Raw genomic sequence first — 20842 nt, 5'->3', positions numbered from 1 at the left:
AAGTCAGGGTTTCTCTGTGGTTTTGGAGCCTGTCCTGGAACTAGCTCTTGTAGACCAGGCTGGTCTCGAACTCACAGAGATCCGCCTGCCTCTGCCTACCGAGTGCTGGGATTAAAGGCGTGCGCCACCACCGCCTGGCTGTATTAAGTATTCTTAGGCATGGCCAAACTATTCTCCAATATGGCTGCTGCATTTTACAATCCCACTGGCAATGGATGAACATTTGACTTTCTTATAACACTGCTAACATTAATTATTCTCTAGTATCCATTTTTGAGATTTTTCTGAAGTACTCTAGCACTGAGCTACATCTCTGACCCTGCTTATTATCTATCTGCCATTTTAAAATTATAGCCAGTATATGAATACGTCATTATGGCTTTGTTCCGCATTTCCCTGATAGCTAACGAAGTTGGGCATCTTCTTGTGTGTTTATTAGCCATTTGTCCATCTTATTCACAGATAATGTATTCAGGTTTTCTGCCAATTTTTTCTCAGTGCTGGAGATTAGAGTCGGGGCTTCTTGCAGGCTAAGCAAGCACTGTACCACTAGGCTACCTCCCCAGCCTAGTCTATTTCCAGGCAGAGCCACACTAAAGTTACTCAACCTTTTAAGCAGCTGGGATCGCAAGTCTTTGACACCAACCCTGGGCTTTGTTGGCCCATTTTTAAAACTGGATTGTTCTTTTTGCGTTGAGTTATAAAACTTAGACTGTTAGACATAAGTCCTGTTTGTACCAGAACCACCTATTGAAAAGGTTTTCCCTTCCCTACAGATTCACTGGTTACTTTGGTTAAAAGGTTTGTGGATCTATATTTGGACATCACAATGCTGTCTTTTTTGGTCTGTTTTCCTGTCATTTCAGTTTGAAATATTTCTTTATGTTTCCTACGGTTTGTCCTTTGACCCATACTTTGCTTAGAAGTGTTTTGCTCAGTTTCCAAATGTACTGTGTGGTCCCTAGACCAGACACTGCTATGTGCTATTGACTTGGTGTCCTTTTTATTAGAAAACACAGCCGTATGATTTTCTTCATGGGAATTCTGAGTCTCTGGTAGTCCTGTATCCTGTTTCTATTACATTATCTAAAAGTTTATTCACTAAAAATAACAAATTATGGTGGGGTCTATTGACTTATATAGAAGCAGAATGCATTAAAAAAAAATCACCAAGCACAAAGGGGGAGTGCAAATGGGGCAATCCATAGCACAGAGCGTGAGTCAACCTGCAGATAATGTAACAGGAACAAGAACATCCATGACCCGTCTTGTTGGATGTTCCCTGCACGCCTTCAAAGAATGTGTGCCGTGATGCTGGTGTAAAACTCACAAAGTCAGTTTGGTCGGCTGGGTGACAGTGCAGTGTAGGGTCTTCCAGATCCTCTCTGGCCTTCTGTGCACCTAGTCCCCGAACTCTAAGAAAGGGGCTAAGGATTCCACAGAAATGACTGGGTTTTCTTTCACTTCTCTCAATTCTGTCAGTTTTTACTTAGTGGATTTGGCAGTTCCCTTATTGGGTTCACATATACTGAGAATCTTACATCTTCTTAGTAACTTGACACTTTTGCCACTTGAAAATTGGCCCTTTTATTCACGGTGTTATCTCTGTATTAAATGTTGCTTTATCTAAAATTGAGCATCGCGTAATGTATTTCCCCCATTCTTTTCATTTCAACAAGTGTGTATGTTTGCTGAGAGTGTGTCCTTTGTGATTACAATGTAAGTAGGTCTTGTTTTATTAGCCCTTCTGACAACTTTGTATTTTAACTGAGGTCCTTAATGTCATTGTCTATCTGTCTAATGGTGATTGCTTTTGTATATTCTACTGGATTTGTTCTGAATTTAAAGTGTACGCATAACAGAAGAATCCTGTGACAACACTGTTCCATTTGTGTTCCCCTTCTGTGTTTGGGGAATTTCATACATTCTGCTTCAATATAAGTTAATAAACATCATAATATGTTACCATTTTTAGTGAATAAACTTTCAGATAATGTAACAGAAACAAGAAAAAGCCATAGATTTAATTTTCTAGTGTTCTTCTAATTTACATTCATATTGCCACCCCTCATTTTGGATAATTTGTTCATTATAATATTAATCATTATTGATACTAACAAAATTCATATTGTACTTTTTGTTTACTATAATAAATTATAAACATGCAAATTAATTTAATAAATTTTTATATAATTTATTTGAATTATTTATTTAGTTTTTTCAGATTTTGTTTTCTTGGTTTGGGGGAGTTTTCAAGGCAGGGTTTCTCCGTGTAGCTTTGACTGTCTTGGAACTCATGCTGTAAACCACGCTGGCCTCGAACTCAGAGATTTCTGGGATTAAAGGCATACATCACCACCGCCCAGCTTCTTACTTCTTATTTAAGATTTAATGGATATAGAACAAGATGACGTATTATTATTTAATATTTATTTTTGTTTATCTATGTGCATATGTGTGTCTGCATGTATGCGCCACATGTGTGCAGATGTGCGTTTAAGGAGGCCAAAACGTATAGGTATCAGATCCGGTGGAGCTAGAGTTACCACCCAGCATTGATTCTGAAAACTAAACTGAGGTCGTCTGCAAGAGCCGTGTATGCTCCTAATCACTGAACTGTCTCCAGACCCAGATGGCTTTTAGCCCCTTAAAGATGCCATTTCATTGTCCTCTGGCATCATGGCTCCTAACGAGAAGTAACCTCAGTCCTGTATGCGATCTGTATTACTTTTCCCTCTGGGTGCCTGTTGGGTTTTTCTATTTATCTGTGTTAGGTTAACAGCTATGAAATGGTTTCAGTCCATATTCTTTTTAAAAGCTAGCCAGTTAACCTGTCACAGTGTCATAGAAGATCATTCGTCACCTCAACGGCAGAGCCATATTGCTGAAAAGGCTCCCAAGCCCCAATGTCTACAGCAATGTATATTCTTGCTTAGGTTTTAAATGCCCCTAAAGACACATGTGTTACAGGCTTGGTCCTAGCCTTTAGCGCCATGAGAAGAGGCAAACCCTTTAGGAGGTGGGACAATAGGGAGAAAAAGTTAGGTCACTAGGAATTCTGCCCTTGGTGGAGGATACTTTCCCCTTCCTTTCTCTCTTGTGTTTCCTGGTCACCACGGTGTGAACAGCCTTCTCTGCTCACCTTTCCCCATCATGATGTACTTCCTGTCACAGGACCAAAAATGGCAGGTCCAAGTGACCACAGACCTTAGCAACCATGAGTCCAAACTCTTGTAATTTCTCTTTTTAAGTGTTCTGTCTCGGGAACTCCGTCATAGCATGAAAGATGACTAATTTGGAGTGTGTGCTGAGGGTCATGCATTACTAGGACGCAATGGAATGTGTTGTAGGAGAGAAACCCCAGCGGTAGGAGCTCTTCATCTTAGTTAGAGCTATCAGAAGCCTGTCCAATCACCCTCTGGGTCACAACGACTTAGATTAAGGACCATCCACAGGGAAGCACATGTGTATATATTCCATGTGGAACTTTACCGAGCTGCTGTTTTATTGGCGTTCCTTATCTCTTTGCCCATTATATCCTTCTCCCCCCTCACAGTTCCTTATGGCATGAATCATAGTTTTGATTTTTACTTCCTTAATCCTTAAATTCGACAGCTTGGCTGTCTGTGGTTTTGTTTCAACTCCCTACTGGGGGCAATGCCAAGCGTCTTGAAGGCGCTGCTTGACCAAGCTCACAGTGCTCGGCCGACTCCTACAGACCCCTCACTGCCCTCGGTGGAATCTGCTGCCCAGCTCTTGCCTGTGGCTCTGACATGTTTAATATTTGAATCCCTTGCTGTTAAGGGCCCCTCACTGGAGGCTAGAGCTGGGATAATGTCGCAATTCTTATAGAAGCTGATCTTAGTAAGAATAAAACTTTCGGTGGTTCCCTGGGAGAATTAGCTAAGAAAGAAGTCAAGTCCGATAGAACCTACTACTTACAACTATAAGTGAATCACTAGGCTTTCATGTTTTGCCTCAGAAACATGAAACTAGTATGGACAGGAAAAGATACTGATTATAAAATGAATGACAAGCCTTGGCGCCCTCCTGAAGACAAAGTACGCAGTTCTAGGAACCTTGATGCTCTTCTGCCCTTTGCAGGATTGTAATAAAGATAGAGACCACATTGAAACAGGAGTTTATGACAGAGACACAAAGAGAAACATTTTTACTCAGTGAACTGCCTGGCTTCCTGAGCAAACTTGCAGATCAAGACTTCCCTGAGCGTAGAAAGAATTAAGAGTAACACGGTATTTCAGACGTCAAGAATTTAAACAAGGGACCGAGGAATTAGATTTCCATAGAAAGATCAGTATTGATTATAGTAGATCAATATATTAATACAGGGAAGTTTGATATAACCGGCAGTAGGAAATAACTTCTGATCTATCAACTTGATCAAACTTAAACAGAGACATCCTGTCTGTTATTTCTGTAACCTCAAGGCTCTACGACACCAATTTTAAGGAAAAAGATATTGAGTTAAAAGAATTGATTTTATCATAATGTTAGATTTTAGTTCTCATGAAATTTGCTGTTTGCTTGTTTTGTTTCTTTTACTTTGCTATGCGTATGTCATCAAGGAAGACTTTAGAAAAAGTATGTACCATAAAAAGACTTTATAATCAATGATTAAAATCTATGAGGACATGTGATAGTTGTCTTTCTGTGTCTGGGTTACCTCACTCAAAATAATGTTTTCTAGCTCCATCCATTTTCCTGCAAAATTCGAGCTGTCATTATTTTTTTTCTGCTGTATAGTACTCCATTGTGTAAATGTACCACATTTTCCTTATCCATTCTTCGGTCGAGGGGCATTAAGGTTGTTTCCAGGTCCTGGCTGTGACAAACAAAGCTGCTATGAACATAGTTGAGCACATGTCTTTGTGTCACGATTGAGCATCCTTTGGATACAATGAATTTGTGTGTCGATAGAGCCTGTGAGAGATGCACATTGTAGGAGTAGGAAGCCATCCCCAGAGGCACTTCCTCTCAGTCCATCTCCCGTAAAACGACATTCAGAGGTGTCCTATGTCGGATTCCCCATTGCTGCTCTTGCATCCACCCACTTCAGACCCTGCTGCCATCTGGAACTGGATTCCGGCATGTTGGCTATTTCTTCTTGACTACAATCCAAATGCATCTGTTTCTTTGGATGTGATGCGGGAACATTGTGGCTTGTTGCTGCTCTGAATTCTGTCATTATCCACCTGGCCTCATGCAATAGGGTTTTGTATATTACTTGGATAATTTCTTCCCATTCTGTCCCCAATTCTGGGGTATATCCCTTACTCTTGGGGTATGGTCTTTTCCTCTAAGTGTGACTATCCTGAAATTTCAGTGGGAAGCTCAAAGTGTTTTTTGCCTGGCTGTCTGAACTATCAGGACTTAAACTACATCCCAAGGTTCATGATAATTTTCTTTGATGTTTGCATGCCACCCCGTGTGCATCCACTCAGGAGGTGCAGCGAGATTTGAAAGGAGATTGTGGACATATGTGCTCCCTCATGCTCAGGTGGCTCCTTCCTTTGTGAGAATATTGCTCTCTCAGAGGGGTCCTGCCCCGACCACCACCACCCTATACACACACTCTGCATGTCAACTACATCACATCTGATATGACAACTGGTGCATATCTGCCAGGTAGGCTGAAGTTTTTGGTGTGCTTGGTTCCTCCCATCCCCATATGCCCACTAAGTGTCTGACATGCTCATACAAGATACACAAGACAGTTCAGGGTCGTGCAGAATCTATAACTTAGCATCAGACATGTCTCAAAAGCAACTGTCAGAAGCATGACCTTTAGGTCTCTAGGTCTGTAGAGCTCTCTCTCTCTCTCTCTCTCTCTCTCTCTCTCTCTCTCTCTCTCTCTCTCTCTCTCTCTCTCCTTTCTGTGTGTCCTTGTGGAATTATTTATCCTGCTTCCTACCTTGAAAGTTGTGAGGATTAGATGTGCTAAGACATGCAGTTTATGACCTGGAACTCCACACATATTAACTGTGGCTCTTGCTTATCGCACAGTTTGTCCACTGTGTTTTAGGCAATTGGCTTTTCCGAGCTGTACGTTTCCAGGGCAGCTAAACTATCACTGGATACACAGAAAACACGGCATCGCTTCGTTCAAAATTCCTCTGCATGCCTTACATAGTGAAGAGAATACAAGCTGGATGGCGCCAGAGAGAAGCTTATTAAAATTACAGTTTCTTGCCAAGTGCCAGTCTATGTCTGAGGGTAAGTTTGGGAAAATATCTTTGCGTCTCAAGTCGCAACTGTTTGCCAGCGTGTGGCCAATCCGAACCAGTTATGAAAGTTCACGGTGGGTCAACAGTTGCAGGCAGACGAAATTCTGAGCTCCAATAATGCATTCTTTGCCTCTGTCTGTCTACTAAATAAGTAAGAAATAATGGATTTGTGGGGATGCTCAATTATTGCCCCGCTGCAGGCATCCAGGTTACGCGGGTCTGGCCAGTTTCCGGTTTATGTGCTTGACAAAAATCAACCAGATGGGGCCCGAGGAGCGCGGCTCTCTGCACGCTCGTTGCACCCGGCCCAACCCCGCCGCCCAGCCCTGAGCCGCGGTCAGACCAGTCGGACGGCTTCACTCCAGCCCGGCCCGCCCCGGCCCGCCGATCGCCGCCCTCCCGGAAACCCGGTCCCACACCGCGCCGCCCCGCAGCCCTCGCCGCCCGGGCAGGCGCCTGGGCGCGGAGCCAAGGGGGCGTCCGGGCTGCCGGAGCCGCGGCAGGAGCCCGGCAGGAGCCCGGCAGGACGTTGGTAAAGACACGTGTGAAGGGCTCTACTGCAGTGGCAAGAATTCAATCTGTCGCCCCATTCCTGACGGTGGCTTCCCTGTCTCCGCTGTGTCTTCTCGGTGCACCGGTCAAGACCAGGAGGTGAGCGCCTAAGGAGAGCTGCTCTGGGGCCAGGACGTCAAAGACAAGGGGGGCTGAGCTGGGGAGAAGCTGCAGGAGCCTTAAGAGCTGACAGGGACCCCAAGAATAAGGCCTAACTGAAGAGAGGGTTTGACTGTGCCCCACTGAGTATCAATCCTAGTATGGGGTCCTCTTGCTAAGGTGATTGGGTCTAGGCTCCAGTCCCTAGCAGGGAGCAGGGCTTTGCTTCAAATCTCCCTGATGTTCTCTGGTGCCTGTGACATCGGGGTGCTCCTCCCTGATAATACATTTTTGGTGGGAGCTTAAGGACTGCCCCCCCCAGCAATGCACTGGCATCGTGGAGTCCAGGGCAGCTCTTTCCCACATGGTTGGCACAGGTCCCTCTCCTGAGCTCTTCCTCGTGTGTCTGTCCAGAATACAGCAGACATTCTTGGAAAGGGAGACACCCATTCAGCTGATAAGTCACCTTCCTCTGTGGTCCTAGTGTTCAGCCGCGGTTGTCCTTTCAGTGGGATGATGATAGAACCAGGGATGTGAATTGGACTGAGTCTTTCTAGGATACAGGATGACCCCTTGTAAATGCGTCCATCAGACCCCTTTGTCCATGACCTATTTGTCTAGGTCAGAAGGCCAGCATCAGAGTCAAGTGCAGAACATCTCCAGTCTCACCCTGCCTTTAAACCTCATTAGCCCAGCCCCTTCCCAAAGTCCAGAGCTGATTGGATGTAATTAGCATCTAATTGGATGTCTATGGTTCCTCTATGTGAGCAAGACCTTAAGGTCAAGTTTAGACAGCATGACTGTGCTGTGGTTCATTTTCTCCCAGACATGTCTTCTTTTTGTGGAGGGTAACGGGAAGAGCCATTTGCCATTCCTTCATCCACTTATTCAACAGACACTTGCAGAGCAGTAACTGATGCCCGGCAGACACCATGAACACACTGCTCTCCTTCAGATACAGTTGCGGGGAGAAAGGAAGCAAGCCGATGCTATCTCAGCGTGATCAATGCTGTGAGACAAACATTAAACAGTGTGAGGAAAGGTGACAGGAAAACGAGAGAAGCCGTCCGTGGTTTCTAGAACTGCAGCAGACATCCTGCCTGAGGTGGGGAAGTTCAAGGCCCACAAGTCTGCTGCGCAGAACAGCGATGGAGAATTACTGACTGCTGCTAAGACCTCGGGGAACATGAGGTGGGGAGGAGTCTTCCCTCAAGTCCCAAGAGCATTTCTTGTTGGGATGTTTGAATATAAGATAGCGCTACATCCTCCGAGTAGACATGTCCTGCTGTCTTATTCCTTCATTCATTTAACAAATATTTACCCAACAGTCTCTATCTTCCAGGTTTAAAAACGTTTTAATGAACTTTCCTTATGGATGTTATTTTCTGAGAGAAGGAAAAGGATAATAAGCTATTTATTTATTTATTTATTTATTTATTTATTTATTTATTTGAGTCTTGCTATACACTATGTTCCACAGGCTGGTCTTGAACTCTTGGTCCTCTTCCGACTCCAAGGTTACAGGAGCTCCACCTCACAACTTGGGCAGGGACCTGAATAAAGATAGGACTTAGCCATGTGACTGCCCAGGGGAAGACGATTCCCACTCAGTGGTCAGAAAGGCTTAGCTGTGTGAGCAAGGTGTGAGCTCACCGAACACGTGGGAAGAGTAGGAAGGAGGCCAGGGGAGCCCGGACAGGTGAGCAGAGGCAGCTGGGAACCAGAGCCATTTAGAAAAGCAGGCAGCCCCCTCCAGCTGCCTCTAGGAGGGTTTACAAACTCTGGCTTTTAACTCCAGGCCAGGCCTGGCAGTCTACACCAAGCAGGTTGAGTAATTGTACTTTTGTTCCACCCGCTGTCACAAAATACCTAACAAAAACAAGGTAAGGGAAAGGTCGTTGGGCTCCTGTTTGCAGTCCAGTTCGTTACCATGAGCAGGATAGGAATGGCAGCAGGTGCGTGAGGCAGCCGGTAACGTGCTCTGCAGCCAGCAAGCAAGGACCGAGGAATGCTAGCCAGCACTCAGGAATGGTGGGGTCTTCGGTTAAACTTTTCTAGAATTCACCCTCATAGATGTACTCAGAAGTGTATTCGTTCCACTGATGATTCTCAGAATGAAGCTGACGATTGGAGAGTCCACAGGGGCCGAGAACTAGTCCATCTGGCAAGAGAAGGATCTGCTCCTGCGCAGTACCCGGCCACATGTTGCCAGTCCCTACAACCGTGGGATTTGAGAATGGCAGAAAAATTATTGCCTTCTGGGAAATTCCTAAAAAAAAAAAAAACCCACCTAGCTGGACAACAGAGTGACTGCATTAGTGAGCATGTGCTACAAACCAGCCCCTTAGCCTCCTATGTGTGGTAATTGTAGCTCTTTTTCTAATTGGTCTTAATAATAAAAAAAACAGAGTCAGATAGCGGGGAAAATACTGAAAGATCAGAGAACTAAATGAGCCAGCCACTAGAGAGACCATTTACCTCATTTTGGTCCGAATCCTCAGACCAAAGTGGACAGGATTCTTTCTCCACAAATCCTCAGACCGAATAGGCTGAGCTCCTGTCTCCTTCCACCTTATATTCCTCTCTGTCCAATCATATCACTTCCCTGTCTCTACCTCGCTAGTGCTGGGTTTAAAGGTGTGAGCTATTACCGCCTGGTTCTGTTTCTTTTTCAGACTGAAATCACCTTGTGTAGAATAGGGTGGCCTTCAACTCAGAGGTCCATCTGCCTCTGCCTCCCAAGTGCTAGGATTAAAGGTGTGTGCCACCACTGCCTGGACTCTATGGCCAGCTAGTGGCTTAACTCTGCACTCAGATCTTCAGGCAAGCTTTATTTGTTAGCCACAAGTACTAGCATAGTTAATCCTCACATAGGGCTTTGGAGTATATACACTGTTGCTATCCCATGAGAAAGCTGGGGCCCAGAGAAAGAAAGAAAGTTGCCCCAGGTTGCTTGGCAAGTACCAATCCGACTTTGCCGTCAGAGGATGGAGTTTTCAAGCCTCTGTTTTCACCTGACATGTAGTTAAGTCAGAGATCCAGTCTCAGGCCCACACTGCTCAGCTCTTTCAATGAGCTCTGCCTGTCGCTCCAGCCTTTATACAAGTGTGCAGCTGGCACTTAGAAAAGAGCCCTTCTTAAAGCTGTGGCATCTGTGGTCATTCCTATAAGCAATGGTCCCCGGCTGTGGAGAGAGGGAGTAAACATGGGCACAGGGCCAGCTAGTCAGGTTCTGTTCAGTCCTACCCAGTGTGAGGCCCAACCTCAGCCCCCCCACCCCCGCTCAATGTGTTTCCATGTGGTGTGGATGCTGGAGCCCCTCAGCTGTCCCTGTGTTCCCATGCTACCTCTGGACACCTCCCTAGTCCCAGCACTTCCTCTTCTCTCGTCTGGAACAAAAAAAGCTGAGGTTAGGTTATTTATTTTTGGTTAAAAATTGCTGTTTCATTCAGAACCTGGTTCTGGAAGCAGAGAAACCCATGACTGTGTTGCTGGTTTCTGGCAGGGCCTTCTTATTGCATCCTAGCAGGAAGAGGGCATCACAGAACCAGATGGAGGAAGCGGGACTGAGTGGCCTTTATAATGAAGTTACTCTTGTGGTTCTCATGAATTTATTCATTTCTTCACGAGCGCAAGAGCCTTGTGACCCAATCACTACCGAAGGTCTCCTCTCAAATTTGTGTATGACTGAGAATTATGAAAGGCAGGGAGCGCCTTCAGATCACAGTAACTGAGGTGGATGGGCTTCTTGGATCTTCACGCAAAATAATCTAGTGATAGGGAGGATGGGAAGGCCGGTGCCACCTGCAGGGCAGTGAGGAAAGAGTCTCCTCGGAACACGACTACAGGAGGGGGCAATAAAAGATACAGGGTGGGAATGGAGGCAACATGGTGATGCATGCTTTATTATTATATATATAACAATATATAATATAGAATAATATTATATTATATTATTGTAATTATAATATTATATTATATAATACAATAATAAGAAGAAGGAGGAGGAGGAGGAGGAGGAGGAGGAGGACATGGTTCCATGTAGCCCAGGCTAGCCTCAAGAAGGCCTTGAACTCCTGAGCCTCCTACTTCCACTTTCTAAGTGCTGGGATTGCAAGCACGTGCCACCATGCCCAGTATCAGATGGTGCTGGAGCTCAGGCAGGGAAGCACTCTACAACTGAGCTATCCTCCTAGCCCTTAGCAGAGACTCTACGCTTTTATCCACAGGAAGGAGTGATTGAAGAAACCTGTGGCTGGTCACATGGCGATCTACATCAGTCTGAAAGGGAGAAGAGAGAGATCCGGGAAGTTCTGGGTGAGTCAACCTTGTGCTCTGAGTCCAACTGATTAGCAAGGGTGGCGTGCTCAGGAGACAAACTCTTCTAGCAAAGGAAATCAAGGTGGCTAAGTACAACATGGAGGTTGTGGGCTAAATTTTCTCTGAACCATAAACATGGCTACACGCTCAAAGGACACGCATGCTGTTTTTAACAGGCATGCACATGGGCGCGCGCGCGCGCACACACACACACACACACCGCTCCTTTCTTTTCCTGTTTTCCTTTTATAGATAGTAAGAAATAATACTCGGGCATTTACCTTTTTGTAAAGTTAGCAGCCATTCTCAACAATTAATCTTCAAGATATGTAAAGGGACCTCACCGTTTCTATTTATTTATTTATTTATTTATTTATTTATTTATTATGTATACAATGTTCTGTCTGTGAGTATGCCTGCAGGCCAGAAAAGGGCACCAGACCTCATTACAGATGGTTGTGAGCCACCATGTGGTTGCTGGGACTTGAACTCAGAACCTTTGGAAAAACAGGCAATGCTCTTAACCGCTGAGCCATCTCTCCAGCCCGACCTCACCTTTTCTAAACAAGTGTCTCTCTAAATAAAGTCCTGTTGGGTGGGCATACCATATTTATCAAGCCAGTCCCGTGGGTTTGCAGGTTACTTTCTCTTGTCTGCTGGAGTAGATCATAATGCATTAGGTCCACCTGTACCTCATCTGTCTGAGAAGACCTGTCTCGGCAGTAGGAGGAACTCACAAATGTGCCTTAAAAGAACGTGCACACCAGACTGCTGATGCTGCCAGGCCACTCTAGTGACAGAGCGTGTCTTTTACTTATGAAAGTGATGATTTCCCAACACTCCCACCAACCCAGGGAAGCATCAACTTGTTGGTCTTGTTAGTTTCAAGATGTCATCACCTTGTAGTTTTAATAGGTATTACTTGATGATGAATCATTTCATCGGTTCTCCATGCTTGAAGCTGTTTGTCTCTCTGCGCATGCTTCATACCCTTTCTGTGTTGGCTGCCTTCCTGGTTTATGACAGCGTACACCAGAGACCGTCAGCTAGGGAAGAGGAAAGGTTTATTGGGGCACACAGTGTTGCAGGTTCTAGTGACAGGCAGATGGCCTGTTGTTTGGGGCCTCTGGTGAGACAACAGGTGATGACAGAGACAGGAAGTGGACGAAGGGGCTTGCCTCCTGCTGGAGAAGCAGAGAAAGGAAGTTCTGGGTCTGGCTTTTTTGTCTGAGATGCCTCCAATGACCTAAGACCTCTCGCTAGTTCCTACCTCTCAAAGGAACTGCTAGACTGGGCCTTTATTGCAGGACACTTCCAGATACAAACTGTCGTGCTTGGCCTGAGCTTTAAATTGGATATTGGGGTTTTTTGTTGTTGTTGGTAGTGTTGTTGTTGTTGTTGTTGTTGTTGTTGTTGTTATTGTTATTGGTGGTGGTGTTGTTGTTATTGAATTATAAGAAGTCTGTTCTTTGTACCTTTTTAAAAATTCTCTGTGGATTCCTCTTTATGCATCCTAATCCCACTCATTTCCCCATCCCCTAGCATCTGCCCTCTGCTTTTGCAACCTGACCCCCCCAAAAAAAAAATTTAAAAGAAAAGCCAGAAACCAAAACAACAATAAAAAAAAGTTGAAAAAAATTCTCAGTGTAGAACTGTAGTGTGACCCCGTGAGTCACACAGTTTACCCTTCAGTCCATACATCTTCACTTGTAAGTGTTCATTGCTATGAGTCATTGCTCTGGTTCGAGGCCCCTGCTGCCCTATTGCTAATGGGCTCTCACGGGAACTCCTCTTGGATATCCTGGTGTTGTCCTGTGTCGTGGAGATCCTGCTGTTTTGGATCTGCAGGTCCGGCCCTTTCACAGGCTCCAACAGTTCATAGATGGGGTGGATGCTGGGGTGGGCTAACTGACAGCTCTGGTTCTGGGTTAGCTGGGTTGCTCAGCCTGCCAGCATTCCCTCATTGCCACCACTAGGGTGAGCTCTCCAGCACTGTCCCAAGTAGCTCAAGGAGCCTGCAGCAACGAGCCGGCCAGTTATCTGGCTCTCAGATGGTCATATCAGGGTCACCCACTTTCACACCACCAGGGTCAGCTCTACTGTTTTGCCCAGGGGAGGTGCAGGGCCTGTGCTCCCATGTGCAGCAGCCAGTGAAGGGAGGGCTGGTTTTCCCACCCTGTGACCCCAGGGTCAGCTTTCCCACCTGAATTATAAGGAGCCTTATGTCTCGTGTCTTCTACCTCCCCTCCCCCAACCTATGAGTAGCAACCACCCTAATGTGTTTATGCTAGGTTTATCCTTTGACCTAGACATACTTTAGAAAAATATGGTGTTGACTTATATATGTATGAATCATACATAAATTACAATGTGCTGCAATTAAAAATATCTCTTATTTGTGTGCCAAAGGTCCCCAGCCTTTGTGGTTGGCACCTTCACCGGCTGAGCCATGTTGCTGGCCCCATCATCTTTTTCCTTGCTAAAGACATTTTTCCTTTTGTAATTGGATTGCCAACGACATACATTTAGCCATGTAGCTGGAGCTTGAGGAATACTCTAACAGTCAGTTAGTTGTGGATTAGTCTAGAAAGAGTGACTGGAGCCCTGAGGAGCCCTGAAGGGTGGAGAAGGTTGTGTGAGAATGGGGGAAAGAAACAGCGCTGACCAGGAAGAGAGTGGAAGGCCCATGCCATAGGGTATTTTGTTTTGTTTTGTTTGGTGGGGGGTTGTGGATGGAGGGCATCCAGTCAGTGAAGATTCCCAGGGAAGGATGATGTCATACTGATGGGAACTTAGGGTGGGCTGAGGTCAGGAGCCCCCTCCCCCCCTCCACCCCGCAGCTCTCAAATCAGACGGGAGAGATCCAGTGCCACTGAACTCTCCAGGCATAAGGGAAAAGGACCCAGGCTGGTGGCAAGGCTACTCACAGGGAAATCCAGCCTCTCTGAGGCTATTTGCTAGACAGGACCTGGGAGGGGCAGGCAGGCTCCCAGGCAAGGGCGAGGAGGGTGCTCTTGGCACAGGAGCAGGCTGCTAAGTCTGAAGTCCTGTAGAGAGTTCATCTGTGGGTAGGACTCTGGGCTCATGGCTCCATGAGTCTTCAGCAAGAGGCTGGGAGGAAAACATGTGAGCGTGAGATCACGCTGGAGGAGCAGCGGGAAGGGCCGGAGAGGCTTGGCCGGAAAAAGAGCCCCGCGGCAGCTGTGTGCAAAGTTAATGGACAGGCTGGGCCAGCTGAGGAGACGTACGGTGCATTTTTAAGGACTCTCTGCCGTTCTGGAATTTGAGCCCGAGGTGGGGGTGGGGGTTGAGACAAGGTCTAACGAACTGTCCTTTCCCGCGGCTTTGGAGGATGCAGAACGGGTTTGGACTAAAAAGAGAGCAGATGCTTTAAGAAGCCAGTATGCTGGCTCAGTCCCCCGGGGCTGGGAGGCCCAAGCACTGCTCCTGCAGGGAGTCCCAACCCTGAGGGTGACAAAGTCGGAGCAGCTTGGGTCTGTCTTCGCTGTACAGAGAGCTCCGGACATCTCAGGGCTGTGCTGCTATGGGCAATGTTAAGCATGGCACTCCTTGGCGAGAGGGGGGAGGATGTGACCTTTCTGGTCACCCAGGAAACGCCTTGGGTTGTCTTCCTCCTTCACCCCGTCAAAGCATACCTGGTCTTTTTTTTTTAATAGTTCCATGCTTTGCTGCTAACTCTACACACCTGGTTTTCCAGTCAATGATTAATAACTGCTCAGAATGAATGAGCACTGTGAAGAAGACATTATGCCTTGTCTCCGAAAGAGAAAGTGTGAGAACTGCTCAGACCCAGCTGTAGTGTTGACTCGGTTTTGTGTTCTTGTCATGATCTTTGGCAGGAGTGTTTTTCTTCTATAGTATTTTTATTTATTAGCTTTCTTTGAGTGTACGAAGCATCTTACCTTGATAATACCATCTGTGAGACTACAGGTTTACTATAGCAGCTGTGATTGTCTTAATGCAGATTCACATAAATGCTTAACTATTAAAAATGCTCAGTTTGTATATCACACCCACTTAGACACAGCCCTGCATTTGTGTATCCACAGAGAGGTAATCTGGGAACCGAAGCTTCCTCCTAACCCTATGCACGAGAGGATAAAACTATTTCCTCTACCTCCTTAGTGACTGGGAACCAAAAACGAACCAGTCAAAAGACAGATCAACAAGAGTGGCTGGATTTTTAAATGATAACATTAAAGGCCTATACACCTAACTTAGCAGAGAAAAAGAGGGGCAGGAAAAGACTTCTCTAGGAAGAATACATAAGTTTCTGTCAGGAAGAAAGAAAGATTTAAGAGAGGGAGAAAGTTTGTGAAATTGTTTGCATAGGTATGGACGGTCTTGCTGTCTTCAGGGCCATAAAATGGTCCTGTAGAAGGGACTGGCTAAAGTGTGTTTTCTGTGTTCCCTTCCAGGAAGCCGTTTGTAGCTGCCTTGCTTCTCCAAGGTTGCTGCGTTCTGTCGTGGAGAATGGAGTCCTGTCTAAGAATGCTCCATTCGTATCTGTTGAATCTCTAACTGTCTTTACCATGACATTTGTTTGGGGAGACTGGGGCTATCATGGGGACCCGGGGCTCCCTGATTAGACTAGGCTGGTTGTCAGGGAGGTCCCAGGATCCTCTGTGTCTGCCTCCATAGTGCTGGGACCATGAGCAGGAGCCACATGGTGCAAATTTTTAGGTGGGTGCTGGGGATTGAACTCATGCCTTCATACTCAGATGGCAAGCAAGCATTTTCCCAGCTGAGCTAGCGCCCTAGTCCATAAGTTTCTTATTTAATAATATACTTTGAGCATCTTTCTGTGAAATGCTTTTTAAAACTGAGATCAGTCACGGTTGCCCGGGTTCCTCTGGCTGAGGTGGAGGAAGTGAATATTTTTGCTGTTATAATGGTGAGCTGGTGTACTCCAACAGATGGTTGGTGGGTGCCTTTTGGTGTGGGAGGGTGATTAACTCTGGAGACCACTCACTGATCACATGAGAGGGAGAGACATAAGGCTATGTGGAAAGTGCTCACTGTAAAAGCTCCCAGCCACAAGGTGAGCGCGCACAGGGAGGGGAGCCTTGGGGAGAAGAGTGAACTTTCCTGGGGGCAGAGGAAAGCCAGGGCACCCTGGCTTGGGTACTGTGCCCAGGAGCCCCAGTCCACACAGACAGGGGGTCTTTAATTTGACCAGACCGGGTAGAACAGAACTGCTTCCCCAGGTCACCTGATCCAACTCAGGATTGAGCAGCCAATGCAGAGGTAGATTGTAGCAGGCTTTTTCTATTACTTTTGGGCCACCAACCAGCTTCCAAATCATGACATAGAGACATTTTATTAATTATGAATGTTAGGCCTAACTGAGGCTCATTTTTTAGCTGGCTAGCTCTTTCGACTTAAATTAACCTGTTTCTCTTCTACTTTTTGCCTCTGGGCTTTTCACCTTTCTTTATTCTATTTGTCTGTCTTTCCTTCTTACCCTGTGGCTGGTGGGCTGGCCCCTGGTCTCTCCCTCGTTCTCTGCTCTCTTTTCCGCTCATTTTTCTTTCTCAAGCCGAGATTTCTCCTTCTATTTATTCTCTCTGCCTGCCAGCCCTGACTATCCTTTCTCTATTGACTGTTCAGCTTTTTATTAAACCAATCAGGTGCCTTAGGCAGGCAAGGTGAAACCAATATAACACATCTTTTCATAGTTAAAATAATATACCACAACAATAGACACTTGCACTCTGCTGCTGAGATGTATACTTAGTCCGGCTTACCTTTTTTTTGTTGTTTGTTTGTTTTTTGTTTTGTTTTGTTTTGTTTTTTTGGTTTTTTTGAGACAGGGTTTCTCTGTGGCTTTGGAGCCTGTCCTGGAACTAGCTCTGTAGACTAGGCTGGTCTCGAACTCACAGAGATCCGCCTGCCTCTGCCTCCCGAGTGCTGGGATTAAAGGCGTGCGCCACCACCGCCCAGCTTTTCCTTTTTTTTTTTTAATAGTATCTCACTACACTGCTCAAGCTGGCCTTGAACTTGCTTTGTAGGCCAAGCAGGTCTTAAACTTGCCATCTTCCTGCTCAGTAGCTACTCTCTAGTAGCTGCATGCAGGCCTCTGCTGCCGTGCCCACTTTCATAACTTCCTGACTTCTTTAGGAAGCAGTAGCACCCATAGCCATGGGTGTGTTGGGAGGTTGACAGTGGCATTACCTATGGATTCTTACATCATACCTTGTCTTGACTCTGAGACACGTCCCACTACCCAGTTCTAAGACACAAACACCCAGGCCTGGCCTTTGGCCCTACAGTTGTTAGACATTGAAGACCTAGTCCACTCACCTCCAGGATTTGCTCTGATCCCTGGGAACCCATCCTGGCCAGTGTGTTATAAACACCTAACTTGCCAGAGGGAGGTGGGGGGGGGGGGCTGGTGTCCTCCTTTCTGTACTCTCTGAGGACCCACGCTTGCAGAGCTCCAATTGCTGGCAGGGGATGGGGCTCTGACTGGAAATAGATCACACAGCTGCCTCACCGCAGGCTTCTCCAAAGGAAAGAGCTTTTCAGGGGCAGACTTAGAGACCTGTGAGATGCAGCAAGCCTCCCGTGTCGCACTGCTTGCTACCGAATTCAGTATTTCAGATCTGCCAGCCCAAGAGTTTTGAGACATTTTGATTGGGAGGAAAATCTTCAGGGTTCAACACAGGAGCCCCACTGGCTGAGAGAGAGGGCCTGCCCTTTACCTCAGTGTTTCAGTGTTTCTGTCTGCAGCACGTGAATGGTAGGTAGCAAGGTAGAGGAAGGCTATCTGCTGGACCCTGCAGGGCTGTTTACTGTCTGAGCTCCAGTAGCTACTCTGACCCCAGTCTCCTCATCGGCCTCACATACTGGACAGCGAGACTTCATCCATAGGCTCCTAAGGGAAAGTGCCTGGATTAGGAAAGCCTGGCGAAAGTCTGCCGATCTCCGTGCACTCCGGTGCTCACCGCGTGAAAAGACGCCTCTCACTGACACCACCTGTGCAGAAGGGCTTCCTCTGTGGGCAAACAGGAAGTAGCTCACCTCTCCGGAGAAGGAGGGCTCTGGCCATACTGCATATCTTGGGCTGTGTGGGCTGCGTGCTGCAGAGTGTGTGGTCACATCAGGATGCATTTGGGTTCTTGGGAGGGCGTGGTGGACTGGGGAGAGACTCAATGAATGGACGAGGATGCTCTGCCAATCATTACTTGGGACTCTGGGATGGGGGCGGGGCATAATGTCCCTGTGGAGACCCTCGAGGGATCTTCCACCCAGAGATTTGCTTCTTATAGTAGCAGGAGATGAAAGTTATGAGAGGTGCCTGCAGGCTGAGGACTCCAGCAGTCAAGAAAGGCCTCATACCCACCCTGTCTGGAAGGTGAGGGAGAGGCAGATTTCTCTCTTGTTTCGAAGTGAGCAGAAAAGAGCCATCTGTTAAAGGGAGGGACAGGTACTCCACTGTCAAGTGAATGAAGTTCATGGTCACAGGAGGCTGTTGACCCCTAAATGAACAGAACTAGGAAGGAAGGAAGGAAGGAAGGAAGGAAGGAAGGAAGGAAGGAAGGAAGGAAGGAAGGAAGGAAGGAGCGGATTGATTGCTCTGAGCAGCATCAAACAGCTTCAGGGAGCAGAGCATACTGGACCACTAGGGAGGCAGAAGCCCCAGTCAACAAGACAACCCTGCTCACCTCCTTGTCTCTTAACACACCATGATCTTCTGCCTCGACCATTGCCTCCCGGGGTCACTCATCCAGAAACTCTCTGTGGCCATGTTCAATGAAGGCTCACTTACATTCCTTTTTAATCCTCCCTGACTTTCCAGTAGCCTCCAGCCCAGCCAATTGCCTCCTCCTTCGGAAGTAACCTGTCTCTCACTATTGTCTTTCTCTAGCCTTCTTGATAGCACCTCACCAGCCTCCTTTACAGACCTCTCCTCTCCCATCCTGATGGACCCCACCACCCTGGGCTCACATACGTCTCTGGGGCCACACTAGCCCCTAAACTCTAAGCATGGTGTTCAGTTGCCTGCCTCACAGATCTCTAAATCCGTGTTTGAAAAGTTGAACTCGTTTGTTTGTTTGTTTGTTTGTTTGTTTGTTTGTTTGTGACAGGGATTCTCTGTGTAGCCCTGGCTTTCCTGGAACTAGCTCTGTAGACCACCAGGCTGACTCCAAACTCACAGAGACCCAGCTGCCTCTGCTCTCAAGTTCTGGATTTAAAGGAATGCGACCCGCCCAGAAAAAAGTTGAACTCTTGATCATCTCCCCAAAACTTCATCTCCTGGTGCTTTTCCACTTCAGCAAGCCCTGTGCAATCTCTCAGACCAGAAGTCTGGAAGTGACCCTTGACTTCCCTCCGATCTGCTTAAGCAGGCAGACTTCTCAGTGGTCCCCAGTTTCTAAGTCCCCAGTCACACCTCCTCCTCTCTCTCTGCCATCATTGTTCTCACCCAAAACAGTGTCCTCCCTTACCTGGACACCTCCCCCAATCCAGAAGCTGCTTGCCTGGGGGTTTGCTCTCAGGGAGCCCCTAGTGCTTGTTCTTCTTTCAGTGGGACAAATGGTTTTAAAAACAAATACAGAAACCTCCTTTGGCCCTCAACTACCAACTCCACATGCACCTTGGTCCACAGTTGAGGACCCAGTGTACTCCAGTGGGCCCCGCCTCTCCTGTCTGAGGACTTCCTCCAGAGCCAGAGCTACTTACTGTTACCCAGACATTAGACTTCCCATCGCCAGTAATGAATTATACCTGCAGCCTACACTGCTCTTCCATGTTGGGTCCTTTCCACGTGGTTACAAATAACACATCTCTGCCTAGGCCTCCCCTGACCTCCACGACAGTGAGCTCACCCTGCCACCCTCCCTGGTTTCCCTCCACCCCTTCCTGCCCACACTCTAGACATTCAGTGAGCAGGGGCTGGTACCTAGTGCACTGGCTTCTTTTCTGTCTCTAGATTGGAAGCTCCCTGGGAACAGGCAGTGTGTTTTACGACTCGCTGGTCAGCAGCTTCTAGTGTGAGGACAGGAACACGGAAGGCACTGGCTAGAACGCTGCACACCAGAGGGAAGGCTAGAGCCTGGAGAGAGGTTTGCTTCTGGGTGATAGATTTAGGTTTCAGGTTTATCTGGGTTGTGGGGAGAGCTGCAAAATCAATCCCAAACGCAGGAGGTATTGAATGCAGCGTGGATGACGGAATGGACAAGGCTATGCTGAATTGGAGGTGTTTGGGAGGTTAAGCTGTGCACAACACTTACCATCTTAGAAAGTGGTTGGTTTAGGCCTGCCAGGACCATTAGCGTTTCATCTAACGCATCAAATACGCACAAGTTCTTGGAAGCTGGCAAATTGTCATATTAGTTGTGGCTTGCCTTCTTCCTACTTTACTTATTATCAGCCTGCAGGTCCAGGTCTGAAGCAGAATCCTCAGTTTCCCCTCAGGTTGGCTCCTGGAGCAGAACCTAGTCCTGTCTTGGCCCCTGTCTGGCCCCACCTCTTTCCCTCCGTGCGAGTGGGGGTGGGGGATGGGTGACTCCACCCGAGTCTAAGCCTACCCTCTACCCTACCTCTGCTATCAGTCCTCTATGTGGAGCTGCAATGTGCTGGGGGGGGGGGGGGGGGGGGGG

The 20842-nt window shown here is 47.0% G+C and overlaps 1 protein-coding gene across 1 annotated transcript in view; it reads left to right on the top strand.

The window, feature by feature from the left end:
- The first annotated feature begins 6785 nt into the window (after positions 1–6785).
- The window catches only part of Psd4 (pleckstrin and Sec7 domain containing 4), a 36568-nt gene continuing 22511 nt past the window's right edge, over positions 6786–20842 (top strand). The window contains exons 1-2 of the mRNA XM_005346369.3: positions 6786–6896; positions 11126–11213. The gene's annotated coding sequence lies outside the window, so the exon portion shown is untranslated. The remainder of the gene's footprint in view (positions 6897–11125; positions 11214–20842) is intronic.

The sequence above is a fragment of the Microtus ochrogaster genome, chromosome 4, assembly GCF_000317375.1.
Source record: "Microtus ochrogaster isolate Prairie Vole_2 chromosome 4, MicOch1.0, whole genome shotgun sequence".
NCBI lineage: Eukaryota > Metazoa > Chordata > Mammalia > Rodentia > Cricetidae > Microtus > Microtus ochrogaster.
This window is presented reverse-complemented; position numbering and strand designations above follow the sequence as displayed.